At 38.9% G+C, this 16,243-nt stretch overlaps 1 protein-coding gene across 2 annotated transcripts in view; it reads right to left on the bottom strand.

Moving 5' to 3' along the window:
• LOC114660795 (GTPase HRas-like) overlaps positions 1 to 16,243 on the bottom strand; it is a 29,255-nt gene that overhangs the window by 9,329 nt on the left and 3,683 nt on the right. The window lies entirely within an intron of this gene.

The following is a 16,243-nucleotide window of genomic DNA, read 5'->3' as shown; positions in this document are numbered from 1 at the left end:
AAAAATGGCAAAGATTTACCCAGGATTATCTATGTTAAACTAGTGGATGATCTAAATGTTTATTAATGGTGGTGTTTCACGTTCACATAAATGTGTTCATTCGCTGAATGTGCTCAAAAGGCAATGTGGGTGTAATCTGTTACATTGATAATGTCTGCAAACCCCTTCTGTTCACATTCCCTCTAAAGTAGACCTTGATGAACCATTTAGATGTGCAGATAGCAGCCCTCACAATAGCAAGCCAGTTTCACGGTAGAGTAGGGTGAAGTACTCTCAATCTATCTGCAAGTACCCTCTGAAAAGTCTGTTTCAAGAAACCCCCACAAAGAGAGGGCTTACACCTCCACTGGAAGAACACAATTGCATGTAGTAGATTTCTCAAGGGTGTGATACAGAAGCAAACATTTTCAGGAGCCACACCTCATTCAGAGCGAAAAAATCAAATTGATCTCTGAAAACATGTACCTTGTTTAACAGTCCACTGGTGAAGCAGTCCAGTAGAACAAGTGACGCTATGGCTCCTTACTCTTCAACAGATTTCAGTCCTTCTTAGAAATCCTTCTTACAGAGTGAATGTGCTACCCTGATTAGTGATTAACAAGACCACCCTAAGTGAGGTGAATGTCACCTTTTAACTAAGGCACATTTGAAATAAAGAAACATAACTGAGCATTTTGTTATGGTCCACAACAAAATTATAAGAATGCATTTTATATTTCCGCCCCCCATTTAAATATTAAACAATCCTTTAATTGTTTGCTCTCAACACTGTTTCTGCATCACCCTTCTGTTGACCTACTGTATCAATCAGTGTGTTAATGCATTCTTGTTTTGCTTTTCCCCGTTTCATCTTTAGGTTTCAGGTTTTCACATTTGACTTTAGCTGAACATATTTTTTGTTTATTTATTATTGCTTTCACATAAACCTTACACTATCATGACTAAATTCTCCTGTAACCGGTCAGTGCACATGTACATAGAAAGGTTTATACAGACAGTTTCCTGTTTGCATGGGTATGGAAAGTGTTTTCATGTCAATTTTTGTGTCATAGATCCCAATCTGTACATCGATTTTCACAAAAAATCTAATTTAAAATCAAGTTTGTTTGTATGCTTTAAAATTGCGGAGTTATCACTTAACTACCCATGTACGCCCATGCTGTAAAAAGCCCATGGTCCTAGAAACTATTGAAATCATCAGGGGAAAAAAAACTAAAATGTAGAGATGTCAGGTAATTAAAAGGAACTACTCTGGGCATCTCTCTCCTAGGAGGATTGTTTTGCCGACCTGCTCGCATAGTTTGTTCATTAGCGGTTAGCGGCGGGAGAAAAAAGTAAAAGGAATACCATTTTGCTGATGTTAGCGGCTAAGCAGCTTTGTATTTCTTCTGAGGTTTCATTTTGCCGACATGTTGCCCTCGCTTGTGTTATTAGTGGCCAAGTGAGTTTTCTGTTTCCTCGGATGCAGAGCCCTTCCCCCCAACTCCACCTCCGTCCGGCTGGCTGGACACACACACACACACACACACACATAGACGTTTATATATAAGATACTAGAGTCCTACCATTTAATCATGTGGCTGTTCTGATCGGCCAATAATGGAGCTAATGAGCCTAATCAACATCAGCAGAAGTGATGCTGATCAGGTGTTGGCATGTTGGGTGACAGAGTTCAGGATTCAATGTGCCCACAAATGGTGTAATCCCAGAGTTTTGATACTTGCAGCTGAGAAAACTCCTGATTTCATACAGAAGGTAAGACTTACTTGTTCCTGGTGAATAATTGTAAACATCTCGTACATATTGTACACAGTGCCAATGTCAAAAGATTGCTTTCTAAGCTTTACTAGATTCTGATTCACCATGGCCAGCAAACATTCAGTGCTTTGTCTTTTCTTTACACAATAGTAAATCTATTCTTCCATTTCAAAATCAATTACGCCACAGATAATGAACACAAAAGCTTAGACAATGTGTGACTTTACATGCACATAGCTTCTTCGCATAAAAAAATAAATAAAAATAATCACATCTGAACAAAGTTCAGTGGCTCCAGTTTGTGCTGGAACATTCCAAACAGGTTTTCTAAAAGAACTGAATCGGCTGCATAGATATGTGCATCTCCTGACGTTTTTGTCAACATTGAAAAGAAGTTACATGTACACCTTCAGCCTCCTTGATATAACTCTGAGCGTGACTTGAGACTCAGGGCATGTAATGATCCATTTTAGAGTTTCAAGCCTGAGTAACTCTCAGGACAGTATTCTGCTGTCATCTAGTGGATGAAATAACATCATGCTGCAAAAAAGCATGAATATTTCTATGTGTTCTGCCACTTTATGGTAACTCATCAATATTCATGAGTGGGGTGGGGCTTTCAACCAAAAACACAACGGCAAATAAAAGCCAGTTTTAGAACTGAAACTGAGCCATTGCTTTAACTGAGCAATAATCATGACAATGTGAATTAGTCAGGAGACATTGACACCTGTTTGGTAGATTTTGAACAGCCAAGTTTCAGTGATGTGTGTGATTGGTTTTATCTTCATACTACTGCTGACAATCCTGTGTCACCTCATGGCCCATTTAGGGATAACCCTGGTCTGACAATGTTGGCCGATCATGATTATATGTACTGTTTACAATTTATCAATGATAGTCTGGTGGAGAAAATAGTTCATGAAACAAACTTCTATGCAGAGCAGTATTGGGGAAAAAAAAAAAAATCACAGAAAACCATTAGCTTATCGCAGTTCACTGGCACTCTGGTGCTGTCGACGACATGTGGGTGTTTTTCAGTCTCCTGATACCACAGGGCATAGTGGGTAAACCAGTCCAGAGATGGTACTCCTCTACAAGCTTGTTGTTACAGACACCCATTTTCAACAAAGTTATGAGTGTTGTTTTTCACTCATTATGAAATACTAACATTTGACTAATAAATGATGACTATGATGATGCCAATCACCCAGAACTGAAACTGTACAAACTGTGGGTTGTGTATCAGCCGATCATCAAAATGTACAGAATGTTTGTGGTGAAGTGTGTTAGGGGTCCATGGAGGTACAGATTTTAAGGAATGAAAACTACAAGCCTCAAGATTGGTGGGTGTGAAGCCCCAGGGTGTCTAGTGGGAAAATTGATTGTTCATGCATTCACATGCATTCTGCCAGTTTCCTAATGCTTCACACATCGTAGTACAGGCACCTGCACCCACCATGTATAAGCTTTGGAAGGAGTGTGAGGGGAGGAAAAACCTAGAGAGTAGGTTTGTGGAGTAGACAGCGAAGACTGGGAGTATGAGCCAGTGAAGTGGACAGAAGGCATAACGCATGGGAGTTGGCCCAACGGGGAGCGGGATGATGGCACTCCAGCAGCGGGTCACTACTGGGTAATTCCATGTCAAATCAACACACTTTTGGACTTCATCATCACAAATTTTAACAAAATATGGCATGCTGATTTGGTCATTTGAGTAACCCATGGAACTGGAATTGCACATGTCTATGATCAATGTTAAGGGAGATTTAAACTAACAAAGTTTAGTTTAAGGGTCGAGAAATGAAGACAGGCACTGCAGCTCAAGAGAGAAGTACCCAATTTTACATTTCTGATTTTAACCCTTGTTGAATGTATTTATTTAGGACCGATTTTAACTCTCCAGGGAGCATCTGTTTTTATCAGAATATCTAATCATATATATTTTTGCATTTGTTGTCTGAGTCCCAACCTGAATTGTGCGAGTCGTTTATTTGACAGCCTGTAGAGCTGTTCGGAGTAATTACATTCATTGCATTTGTATGCTGTGGCACAGCGTAAAGGGGCTTCGCCTCTGACGTCCGATCCCCGAGAGGGGAGCAGTAGAGTGTGTACATCTGATGAGCCCAAATGAGGGCGAACTCTTTGCATTATTTGACAGTAAACTATGCAACTCATATATTATATATATATATATATATATATATATATATATATACACACACACATACATACACATACACATATGTATATATAAAATCCTAAGCCGAAAAGTGCAACAGTGACGTTTAAATGTCACTTTTTTTGTCATGCTCTAAATCGGGCTTATTTTAAAACCTACATATATATGTTTGGTACCATTCTTTTCAGAATTTATCAAACTTTAAATGTGATGTTGTTAGATTTTCAAATTCTTATTCCAGACGGGTCTTTGGGCCAAAAATAAAAGACAAAGAGTAGGACAGCTGCTGTACAGGCTTTTAAATGTTCGAAGTGCCATGCGAGATGCACATCACGCGGCACGGCAGCAACAGCAAGCCAGCGGCTGATCGAGCAAAGAGGTGGTTAAAAAAAAAACAAAAAAAAAAAAACAAACAAACAATTCGTTTCCCATTTTGTCACTGTTTAAGAGGGGGTTTCGAAGGAGCGAGCGCGTCTCCTTGGGGTGCGTTCAGCCCCCCACTTCACAACACGAGCGGCAGAGACGCAAAGTGGCTGGCGAGCGAACCGAGCAGGAGGGAACCCCCTAGTTTAAAGAATAAAAAGCACAATGCACTCATGCACCATCCTCTGTTGTCATGCGTCTTCAGTGCACTAGTCTAGTTCAGTACATGACTATCAACGTCCAGGTTCAAGGAGAGTATGCAAGCTGTGGGCCACCCAGGCATCATAGGTGTATGTTCCCAATCAAATGTATTGACAAAAGTCTCATAGGTCACAAGGAAAAGATGTAGTGGATACAGTACATTGAATTCCAATGGGCATGATTCAGTATCAAGTTCTGCATACTGTGCAAAGCAAGCGCTAGGTATCAGGAACTCGATACTTTACACCAGTAGAGGGACCATGTGGGATGGCAAGTACAATACCCTGTCATGTGAAAGCCACAGAAAAAATATTACGTAAAAATCTTTCGACATCTGCTCAAACAGTGCCCATGTGTGTTGGTGATGGTTTCCAAACATGTCACACGAAGCAGATATACTAAATCTGTATCAGTATGGCCGTGAACACTAGGTATACATTTCCTACTGTGATTATTTCGACATTTTGGTATTTTATGTCTCTTACACATAACATTTATTGTTGTTGAAAAAAATCCACTGCTTTTGCCTCTGGGGGTAAATATAACACTAAGGAGGCTACACGTTATTCTGTTTGCATTACGAAAGTACAATATCATATGTCATCACTAACAACTTTAGAAAGTCAGTAATTCAAAGCATACACTACTCAGAGGCTGACTGGACTATAGCCTGCTATTCCGAATACACGCAGTAGACCGCTTCATTTGAGGGTAAGGAGACGTTGATCTTTAGTGTTTAGACTTTGTGAAGCATTAAACAATACTTCTCCACCAATAAATAAAGACCCTATTGATAATAACATCGTCTACAGCTGTCAAATTATACAAAAATTTGTGTTTGAATATTCATATTAAAAAGTAGTAAATATTCAAATGCTATAGAATGTATGTTAATACTTAACTTGCCTTTGGAAGCTTTATTATTACTTTGTGCCCTCCCACACCACAACCTATCGTCTATGGGGGAGAAGTGAAAGCTTTAGATTTCTCAAAAATTTCAGTCTTGTTTCTCGACATTTTACAGTCCCCGGATACTGAAACATCAATATCTCAATGATGTGTGTGTATGTGTGTGTGGACAGACTAGAGCTAAAATGGCTAGATGGAAAAATACCAAACTCAAAACCTAAGCCTGTTATGAGACAACGATGTGCCAATTAGTTTTTGAGCCAAATCACACGCAAAGGAAAGAGGCACACTAGAGGAACCCTCCAATACCGTAATTCTGCAATTAATTATGAACTCTTCTCATCAATTGTTATCGTAATGACCTATTTTATGATCAGAAATTACTGAAATGTTATAGAATAGTTTGGGTAACTTGGTTCCTAGAGTGCAAAGCTTACAGACGCTCACATCCGAATTTTGTGTTTGTGGTGCAACTGCTAAGAATGCATCGCCGAAGACTTGTGCACCGTATAGCTTTTACTTGAGAAGCACAGCCCAGCACAAAGATTGTATTTTCTGTGCATGGAAAGGGACACATGACATGCCTGTGTACATTTACCAAACCCATACAAAATCACTCCCAATAATTTAAACATGTTAAAAGCATTAATTTAGTTTAGTCCCCTCACACCCTGCTCCCTCCTTCGGCCCTCTACACAGCAATGTGCCTTTCTGATTATTGGTTATGGACGTGAAATCAGAGCCCATCTATAAAATCTGAGGCACAGTGAATCTACTTGATTTTCACAAATGGAGTTATTAAACATACTAACCTGTGTATTATAATGGTCTTTCACTTTTACTTCCAGCAATTCAAAAGTTCTACTACTAAATAAAAAAAACTAATATTCAGCAAAATTTTCAAACAAATCACAAGATGTGTAGATAGATAAAGTGTGTTGAGCAGCCCGATTAGATAAGTTTGCAGAACTGGGAGTCTACTGAGTCACAAGTGCTGCAATGGGGGTCCAGTGCTCAAAGAATAATGTACAGGACTAAACTAAACAGGATTCTTTTACCCCTTTACAGCTTTAGCAAAAATATAATACATGTAACCTTAAAGCTTCATTTTCATTTCGCCTTTGGTTTACAGATTGTGTTTTTTGGGGGCTGCTGTTGCACACATTGGTTAAGGTAGTGAAGTATGTTTTGTTAACACTAAAAATGCTCTTTAAAATGGCAACTGTAAAGCCATAAAAGGAAAAATCAAAAAAGGCAGTTATTTTCTATTATGTTTAATGAGAAAGGAAGTTTATGCCAACATTCTGTTATTTACTACTAAAATATGAAAAACGTTTGTTTTAACAATGTGTTTAAACAGATTATTGCAGAAACTGAACACACATGAAATGCATGTGTTCCAAATAACGATCTATTATTTCCACTCTAAAACTCCAGAACTTCACTCCCAGATAATCAATCAAGGCATGAGCTGGGAGAACTTTATGCACGTTCTGCAGCTATGGGGGGATGGAATAGCAGGCTGCTTGCTGCTTGTCTTTACTGGCACATTTACAGGACAAAAGACGCTGGTGGAGAGGTGTGAAAGGATTTAAGATGGGCCGGATCTACGAGTTTTTTCATAGGCTCTGGTACTGTAATTCTAGTGTTAAGAGTGAAGGAGTACAGGATTAGGAGCAAAACAATACTTTTAGGACACTGGAAAAGAGCTTAAAATCTGCTAGTTAATTACACCGTTAACCAAAAAATAGAGCAGTGACGTAGAAAAATGTGTCCCTTTTATAAAGGACAATAAAAATTATAAAAATAACACTGTGACATGCAAAACACTTGCAAAATACAAAAGGTATTGCAGCATAGCATGTCTAGAGTAACATGAAGCCAAAATTAACCTCATGGCTTTATGGAAGAACTACAGCACTGTCTGCAAGAACCTGCAATAGGATCCCCATTGAGTGGTGCAGCCTCAACTGAAACCACCTCAATGCTGTGTTCCATTTGAAGCGGGAAGTCATAATTTCCAGGTTCCTAGTCTGAACTCTCAACTGAAACACACCCTTAAATCGAATTTTGAACTCAGAAACTCGGGGCTGGCCTGTCAAGTCCGAGTTTGTCCAACTTCAGATCATGACGTCAATCCAAAATGGTAATGTACACCTCTGCAAAAGTTGTAGTATTATGCGGTTTATTAGCACTTCTGCCTATTTGCATCTCATTAAATCAGCCACATGTACAGTGCTGTTCAAGTTCTACACATGTTGCAGTGGTGTTTGGAAACTGTGTAATGTGCTGTTTATCAACTACTATTCATTCTGACTTAGCAAGCACAACAAAAGGTTTTTATGGATATATCCATATTGATTTTCAGAATGTTTCACTGGAATGCAGACAATTTACGTGTGATGTCATTCCTAGCTGCAAAATCAAAGGTAAATACAGCGCAGCACAAGTATCTCTTTGTTCGCAAAAAGCAATATTCGGCTTCTCCACAGTCATCATCGGTCCCAGTGTGCAAGTGTGGAGAGGTGAGAGCGAAATTTCAGAGGACAACAGGAGGCCTCTCCTTTGCATATTAGTTACTCTTTACAATAAATAAAATTTGTATTGGTTTTAGGGCAGCAACATCTAATTGCCATAATCCACAATAATTGATTATTAAAAAGGTTGGCAACGATCACTTTTTTTGATTAGTTGATTACTTCATTAAGCAGAGTAGGTTGTGCCACGCAATTGTGTCACTACTTCATTCTGCTGTGAACGCTTTTAGATGGTAAGCAAGTGTCGAAAAAGACGGTGTGACCTAAGACTTTCAGAGTTTGGGAGCACTTTATTCTGAATGCAGAAATAAAAAAAAAGGTTACGAGTTGCAAAATGTATAGGACTCACCTCATATGGCACAAGTGCACAACAGAAATACACAACCGTTTGAATGGGAAACATACTTTTATAGACTCTGTGGTTTTTTTGGGGGGGGGGGGGGGGAGAGAAGACACTTTCCGTAATCTCAGTAAGTTGAATTTTACTTCAGCATTATGTGACAGATATATGAACGTAATGTTTGCTAGACTGGGAATAATGACAGGACTTTCAGTTAGAAGTGAGTAATACTGCAAGTCAAAGTCCAGCCCTCTTCGATGCGAATAAAACTCGCATATGCAACAGAATTTCATGATAGGCAAATAAAAAAGCCACTAGCTTTGTAAACGTTAAGATTTTCATTTGTCATATTTGTTTTTTTTTTGTGTTTGTTTGTTTTAAAAGTGCAGTCACTGCTAAATTATGATACTGCATTACACACTTGCAAAAACATATAACGTTAGCATGTGTGTGTGTGTGTGTGTGTGTTTACAAAAAATGGTTGCGAATAAACATTAAGTCCCTGCCCAAGCCGAAAACTTTTTTTTCAGCCTTTTGTACAAAGGAAACCTAAAACTTTGTGAGAGTACAGCAAAAGGTAAACAGGCTGGACATTTCACCAACATATGACAATGATGTTCATTCAAACGTTACTGCAGACTTACAAAGTTTATGAAAAAAAATTAATTTGGATGTGTCAGTTATTACATATTAAAAGACCCATGAGACGAAAGAGATTAAGGTCCCCCACGAGACACTCCGTGGCCAAACATGAGATTCTTGCAAGATACGCCCTACTTACAACCAATATCAAATAAGACCACGGGCAGCAAAACACTCAGTCGTGCAAAGGCTTTGAACACACACAGATCCAGGGTTCTCAGCGCATATAAAGCGTATATGGACAATACGTTATAGATGAAATGTCGACAACTAAGCAAAGAAGAAAGAGCAGCGCGGAGAAAAAAAAGACTCAAAAGCGTTGGAGAGAAAAAAATGCAAAAAAGAAAAAGAATAATCTAGGTGCAAATTCAGAAAATAAGGAAAGTAATAATCAGCCCGGCACAAGTGGAATTGGAAAAAAAAAGCATGTCCAATAGGGCTCAGAATTAAAAGACAAAGTAGAACTTCATAAAGACGTGCAAAAACGTTGGCACTATACACATGCAGAGCAGGTTAGAGATTATGAAAGCAGTGGAATTCGAAAGGCCCAAAAAAAAATGTTGGCATGATACAAATGCAGAGAAAGTTAAAGAATATGAAAGCAGCAAAATTAGAAAGTATCAAAAAAAAAAAAAAAGAAAGTAAAGATTGCAGTAGCGCAAACAAAAGGAAATTATTAGTCGAAAAAAGGGAAAATAATCAGCACAGACCAGGTGTCATTGAAAAAAAAAAAAAAAAAGCAGGACAAAGCGAGGTCAGAAATAAAAGACAGTAGAAGACAAAGTAAAACATCATAAAGAGGTTAAGAAACAAGGGGGCAAAACACATGCAGAGCAGGTTAGAGATAATGAAAACAGTGGAATTCAAAAGACTAAAAAAAAAAAAATTAGCGCAAAACACATGCAGTGCAAGATACAGAATACGAAAGCAGAAAAAAAACGAAAATGTCAAAACAAAGAAAGTAAACATCGCATTAGCGCAAACAAAGAGAAATTATTACTCTGAGAAATAATAAAAAGGCAAATAGAGATCAGAAGTATGTAAATATCGTAAGGCTTTGAAGTTTAAGTCAGAGAATTTAAAAAATGGGGTTTACCTCACATGCATTTATTGGTTACTTTGCAAAAAAAATTTTTAACTGCTGATGATGTGGATCATTTTGCCTGTGCTGAAATTCCAAACAGAGAAACCTATCCTGAATTATGGTACAAAATCATTAAACACATGTCTCACGGACCTCATTTAAAAGATTCAGCATGTTGGGACTCCAAAGATTCCAAATATTGTTTTTAACGAAGTTCTGAAATAAAGTGAAACTAATGAAATAGCAACAATTCAATATATATTATATATCTGTCTGCTTTTCACAAGAGAACTACTTAACAGATTTAGATCGTTTTTTTTTTTTTTTTTCTATAATTTGCTTGAACATTCTGGTTGATTACCCAACTTCTCTCATCACCTTAAGTATAGTTCCCTTCCGGCAGCGATTTATTTGCTCGATTCCAAAACAGAGGCTGCAGGCAGAGGAGAGGAGGAAGTGACCTCAGGAGTAGGGAGCCAATGTGGGCCATCCTCACTCACGCGCCAGCCTCTGTTTGAATTAGTCTACCTCTCGCCACTTGTTGGCACGTACCTTGCCTCTTAGCTAGCGATACCGGTTTGTTCAGGAGACATCATCACTTACAGATTGTTAAAGAGTAACATTTAGCATTTTTGAGAGAGAGATCACAGCTACGTGTGTTTTAGAGGGTACCTGCTCATTGGCAGAGATATCATGGCCACGTGTTCTTCTCCCCACGCAGGGGACGCTCTACCGTCAGAGGTGAACACCATCAGATACAGTGGCAACGTTTGAATTTGGAGCGTACCTACCTTCCGATTGGCCAGAGATACCTTGCAGACTTTTTACAATTTTGGCAAAGAGATCACAGCTACATTCTCGCCCCTGATAGAAAACCAAAAAAGTTGTATATGAATAGGCCCTCGGATACAAAAGCTATCGATATAAATTCTTCTCAGTACAAAATTACATTTAAATTTTTTTTTTTTACTGATTTTGAAAGTTTGTCCTGTTTCACTACTACATGGGCGGAGCCGCTGGGAACAGCTAGTCATTACTAAAACTGAAAGAGAGAGAGAGAGAGAGAGACACGCAACAGGTGACACCTCAGCACCACACTAGTTCAGATGGAATGGAACCTGTGTGAGTTTTTTTGTGGTGGCTGGAAAAAAAAAAACCCCAAGGTTTTTCCCTGCAGGTATAAGAAAAAAAAAAAATAGAAATGTTTTTGTGAAATAAAAACTAAATTAAAATTAAAAATACACTAAGGAAATCTAAAACTAAACTGAATTTTCAAGTAAAGTCAGAAAAAATATAGAAATAAAAACTAATATAAAAAGGCAAAACTATAATAACCTTGTAAAGGAGTGTAACTTTTTCAAATCAGCTGAATGGATATTAAGAGGTTAACATGACAAATGCTTAAAATTATGAAAAGAATCAGTATGGTGGATCCCAGCTATAATTTTGATATATATTCTGCAACAAGAACACTGGGACATGGACTTGTTAAGTGCAGACTTTGCACAAATGTACGAAAATTGTTCATCCCATAAAGAACCGTGGACATCTGAAATAAATTACAAAGTAGTGTGGTGGACCAAAAGATTTTAAGTAACATTGAATCTCAACTTGGTTATTTTGGAAAATCTAAGTGAAGGGAATGGCCAACTCGTTAGACTGAATGGCCTGTTCTCATCCCAATTCTTCTATTGTTCTTAAAGAAATATGCACTATAATTGATTATTCACATGCTTTTTCCAGTTTGCATCCATCAATCTGTCTATCTTCTGGATCAGCTTATTGAAATCAGGGTCTACACTAGCCACAACGGGAGCAAACAAGGGACCAGCAATGAGCCAGACAGCAGTCCACTAACAAACATACATACAGCATCATGCAAATGTTTCGGCACCCTTGTTTAAAATGCCCATTACTGTGAACAGTTAAGTGAGCAGAAGATGAACTAATCACCAGAAGGCATAAAGTTAAAGATGACACATTTAATTTCATAATTTTATGTAAGATTAGTGTATTATTTTCTGTACAATACATGAAAAAGTTGGGGAACCCAAGATATTTGAGGTCTCGGACATTAATTAGCCCAATAGGACTATGGCTTATTCACAGTCATTGTTAGGAAAGCCCAGGGGCCTCATGTATAAACGGTGCGTACGCACAAAAATGTTGCGTAAGCCCGTTTCCACGCTCAAATCACGATGTATAAAACCTAAACTTGGTGTAAAGCCATGCACATTTTCATGGTAGCTCAAACCCTGGTGTATGAAAGTTTTCCGCTTGTTTTTGCAAACTGGCGGCACCCAGCGTCAAAGCAGTGCTACTGTTCCAGTGTGGTTTCCCTTAGTTTTTCAGATCCACATCCCTGATGCAGCTTTATAAATACACTGCAATTAACCGCATATTGTTTATTAGTTTAAGGCATCTGATTGTAATTAACCTGTAACAATATAATGGTCCACGGAACGGACAAACTACAGTAATCCCTCCTCCATCGCGGGGGTTGTGTTCCAGAGCCACCCGTGAAATAAGAAAATCCGCGAAGTAGAAACCATATGTTTATATGGTTATTTTTATATTGTCATGTTTGGGTCACAGATTTGCGCAGAAACACATTAGGTTGTAGAGAGACAGGAACGTTATTCAAACACTGCAAACAAACATTTGTCTCTTTTTCAAAAGTTTAAACTGTGCTCCATGACAAGACAGAGATGACAGTTCCGTCTCACAATTAAAAGAATGCAAACATATCTTCCTCTTCAAAGGAGTGCTTGTCAGGAGCAGATGTCAGAGAGATAGAGAAAAGCAAACAAATCAATGGGGCTGTTTGACTTTTTAAGTATGCGAAGCACCGCGGCACAAAGCTGTTGAAGGCGGCAGCTCACACCCCCTCCGTCAGGAGCAGAGAGAGAGAGAGAGAGAGAGAGAGAGACAGAGAAAAACAAACAAACAATCGAAAATCAATACGTGCCCTTCGAGCTTTTAAGTATGCGAAGCACCGTGCAGCATGTCGCTTCAGGAAACAGCTGCACAGAAGGTAGCAACCGTGAAGATAATCTTTCAGCATTTTTAGACGAGCGTCAGTATCGTCTAGGTGGGTGAACAGCCCCCCTGCTCAATCCCCCTACGTCAGGATCAGAGAAAGTCAGCGCAAGAGAGAGAGAGAGAAAAGTACGTTGGGTAGCTTCTCAGCCATCTGCCAATAGCGTCCCTTGTATGAAATCAACTGGGCAAACCAACTGAGGAAGCATGTACCAGAAATTAAAAGACCCATTGTCCGCAGAAATCCACGAACCAGCAAAAAATCCACGATATATATTTAAATATGCTTACATATAAAATCCACGATGGAGTGAAGCCGCGAAAGGCGAAGCGCGATATAGCGAGGGATTACTGTATTCCAAATACCATAGCTGCTTTAGCGTTGTTACTCTCACTGTACCACTCAGAGCAGCTGATTGGAAAGAGAATTACCGGTATACAGAATCAAGCACATGCTGCCTCAGCCATGCTGTCTATTGAACTGCTCTCATCCAACAAACGCTTTAGAGCCTTTCCTGTACGGACCTTGCGGTTCAGAAACAGTTTCATCCCGAGAACTATAAACGCACACAATCAGTCCATCAAGTGCTCCTTGTAGAACGGTTTGTACTTACAAGTACAATTACCTCACTGTAAACTTGTGATACAGTTATAATATTGCACAACCTGCGCCACTTTATAATGTGCGTATTTACATACGATGATGATACCATTTTTAAGATGAAATGCAGCAAAATATGTTTATTACATTATACAGATAACATGTTAACGTCATTTAAATAATCTACTGTATATTGTTAATAATTAAACACGTGAGGACACAATGTCGCAGCTAGCACCCCGATTATTCCTGCCTTGCGCTGTATTCTTGCTGGGGCTAGCACAACACTGCGGAAAGACAGATGGATAGCATAATTAAACATGTACTACGAAGATTTTTTCAATGTTCCTTAAACGTTTTGAAGAATCCGCATTCCAAGCTTACAGATGGCTTAACATCTATTTACAGAGCGGACTGTGTGGCAGTTGGTTACTTGGAGAAAGAAAAGGAAGGACAGGAATTAGGGGTTAGTACGTTTGAAAGAGACAGTACTGCTGCAATAAATTATTTCATCGAAGGTCGTGCATGGCGTAGCAAGCATCTTGCGGGAGACAGGAACAATCTGTGGACGAGGAGCCTGCTCATCACTATCACTACGCCACCGTGTTCCCATGTTTAATAACATGCTTTAACTGCTGTCATCATGAAAATGATATCACATATATCTCAGTATTTTAATTATTCAGAGAGCTGTAATATTACGAATGTAATGGATTCTGTGTCCTGTCGGAGGAAGAGAAAGCCCGGAAGCACATAGTGATTCACACACATAGAAGATCAAATACAAAACAAAGCATTTAACGTGCTACTTTAGTTACGATGGGATTTGAGAAACTAGTAAATTAAACGATTTGAAAATGAAGTTTATGATGTACTACTTTAATGACAAAATAAACTACGCGATTAAAGTGGAAATTTCAAGATTAAAGTTGACATTTCATGTTTTTTTCCCCACTGTGTGCCTATTTTTTTTTCTCTGTACCCTAATAAGCTTTCATACGACACTCAGACAGAGGGGTATGACTCGCCTTTTTCTTGGTGACTTTGATATCTGACCGCTTCATTTTTATTTTGGGCACTGTGCGACTTTGTGAACTTGAACTTTTGAGTTTCTCCGACACTATGTCACTCGATCAACTTCCTTTTGTTGATTATATGACTGTTTAAACCAACAAATAGTACATTTTTCCTTGCCTCCACTTGGTATTCACTGAAATTGTTCTATTTTCCTCTGTGCTTTTGCCATTGTCTTTTCACAGAAGGCTGAGCTTAAGGGCTATTTATACTGATTTGCATATTCAAAGAAGCGTAATTCTGGGAGGAGTTGGGGCGGGACAACAGGCGCGTGTACGTGCGTTACTTTTCACGCTGACCAGGATTTATGTAGCGGAAGAACGTGGAAGTTGGCGTTCGCACAGATTTATGCATCTGGATTTTTTTGTGCGTAAGCAAATTTCCGCTTTTGTCCATACGCCATGTTATTGTGTGAATTCTACGCACGGCGTTATACATGAGGCCCCAGGTGATGCAAATTGAAAAGCTGTATAACCACCGACTCTTCAAACCTTGTCCCAACAATTAGCCATAGGCTCCTCTAGGCAGCTGCCTAGCACTCTGACAAATAAAACAATTGATGCTCATAAAGCAGGAGAAGGCTACAAGAAGACAGCAAGGCATTTTCAAGTAGGTGTTTTCTCAGCTCATAGTTCTATTAAGAAACGGCAGTTATCAGGAACTGTGGAAGTCAAGTTGAGGTCAGGAAGACCAAGAAAACTTTCTTAAAGAACTGCTCACTGGATTACTAGAAAGGCAAATAAAAACCCCTGTTTCACTGCAAAAGATCTTCAGGAACATTTTGTACACTCTGGAGTGATGGTGCACTGTTGTACTGTGTAGAGAAACCTGAACAAATTAGACCTTCCTGGTAGAATCAGCAGAAGACAACAACATTTCCTGCATCCTAGCCACAAAATTCAGCATCTGAAGTTTGCAGATGAGCATCTAAACAATCCTGATGAATTTTGGAAGCAAGTCCTGTAGCCTGATGAGGTCAAAACAGAACTTTTTGGCCACAATGTGCAAAGGTATGTTTGGAGAAAAAGGGGTGCCGAATTCCAGGAAAAAAAAGCCTCTCCAACTATTAAGCATGGGGCTGGATTGATCAGGCTTTGGGCTTGTGTTTCAGCCTTTTCTGTTTACTTACTAGTGCAATGTGTTCTGCCGTCCAGTGGTTAATATTAAGCCTCAGTTTTAAATCCCTAATATGAACAAGTCACTTGCATTTGCATGATAAAAACACACACACACAGTGTGTGCTGCACTGTTCACATCAGGTGCTTAGAAATATTCATCAGTAATGCTCTTTACACAGCACATTTTAGAGACACCATGATTATAAAATAATTTTTAGAAATCCTTGATCATTCCATTTACCCCCCCCCCCCCCCAAAAAGCATTTAACAGACACTTGGTAAATGTGCTTAGCGTGAAATGAACTATATAATGTACTAACAAATTGACTTTTCAA

Source organism: Erpetoichthys calabaricus, chromosome 11, assembly GCF_900747795.2.
Source record: "Erpetoichthys calabaricus chromosome 11, fErpCal1.3, whole genome shotgun sequence".
NCBI lineage: Eukaryota > Metazoa > Chordata > Cladistia > Polypteriformes > Polypteridae > Erpetoichthys > Erpetoichthys calabaricus.
Note: the sequence above shows the minus strand (reverse complement) of the source record. Positions and strands in the feature narration are given on the sequence as shown.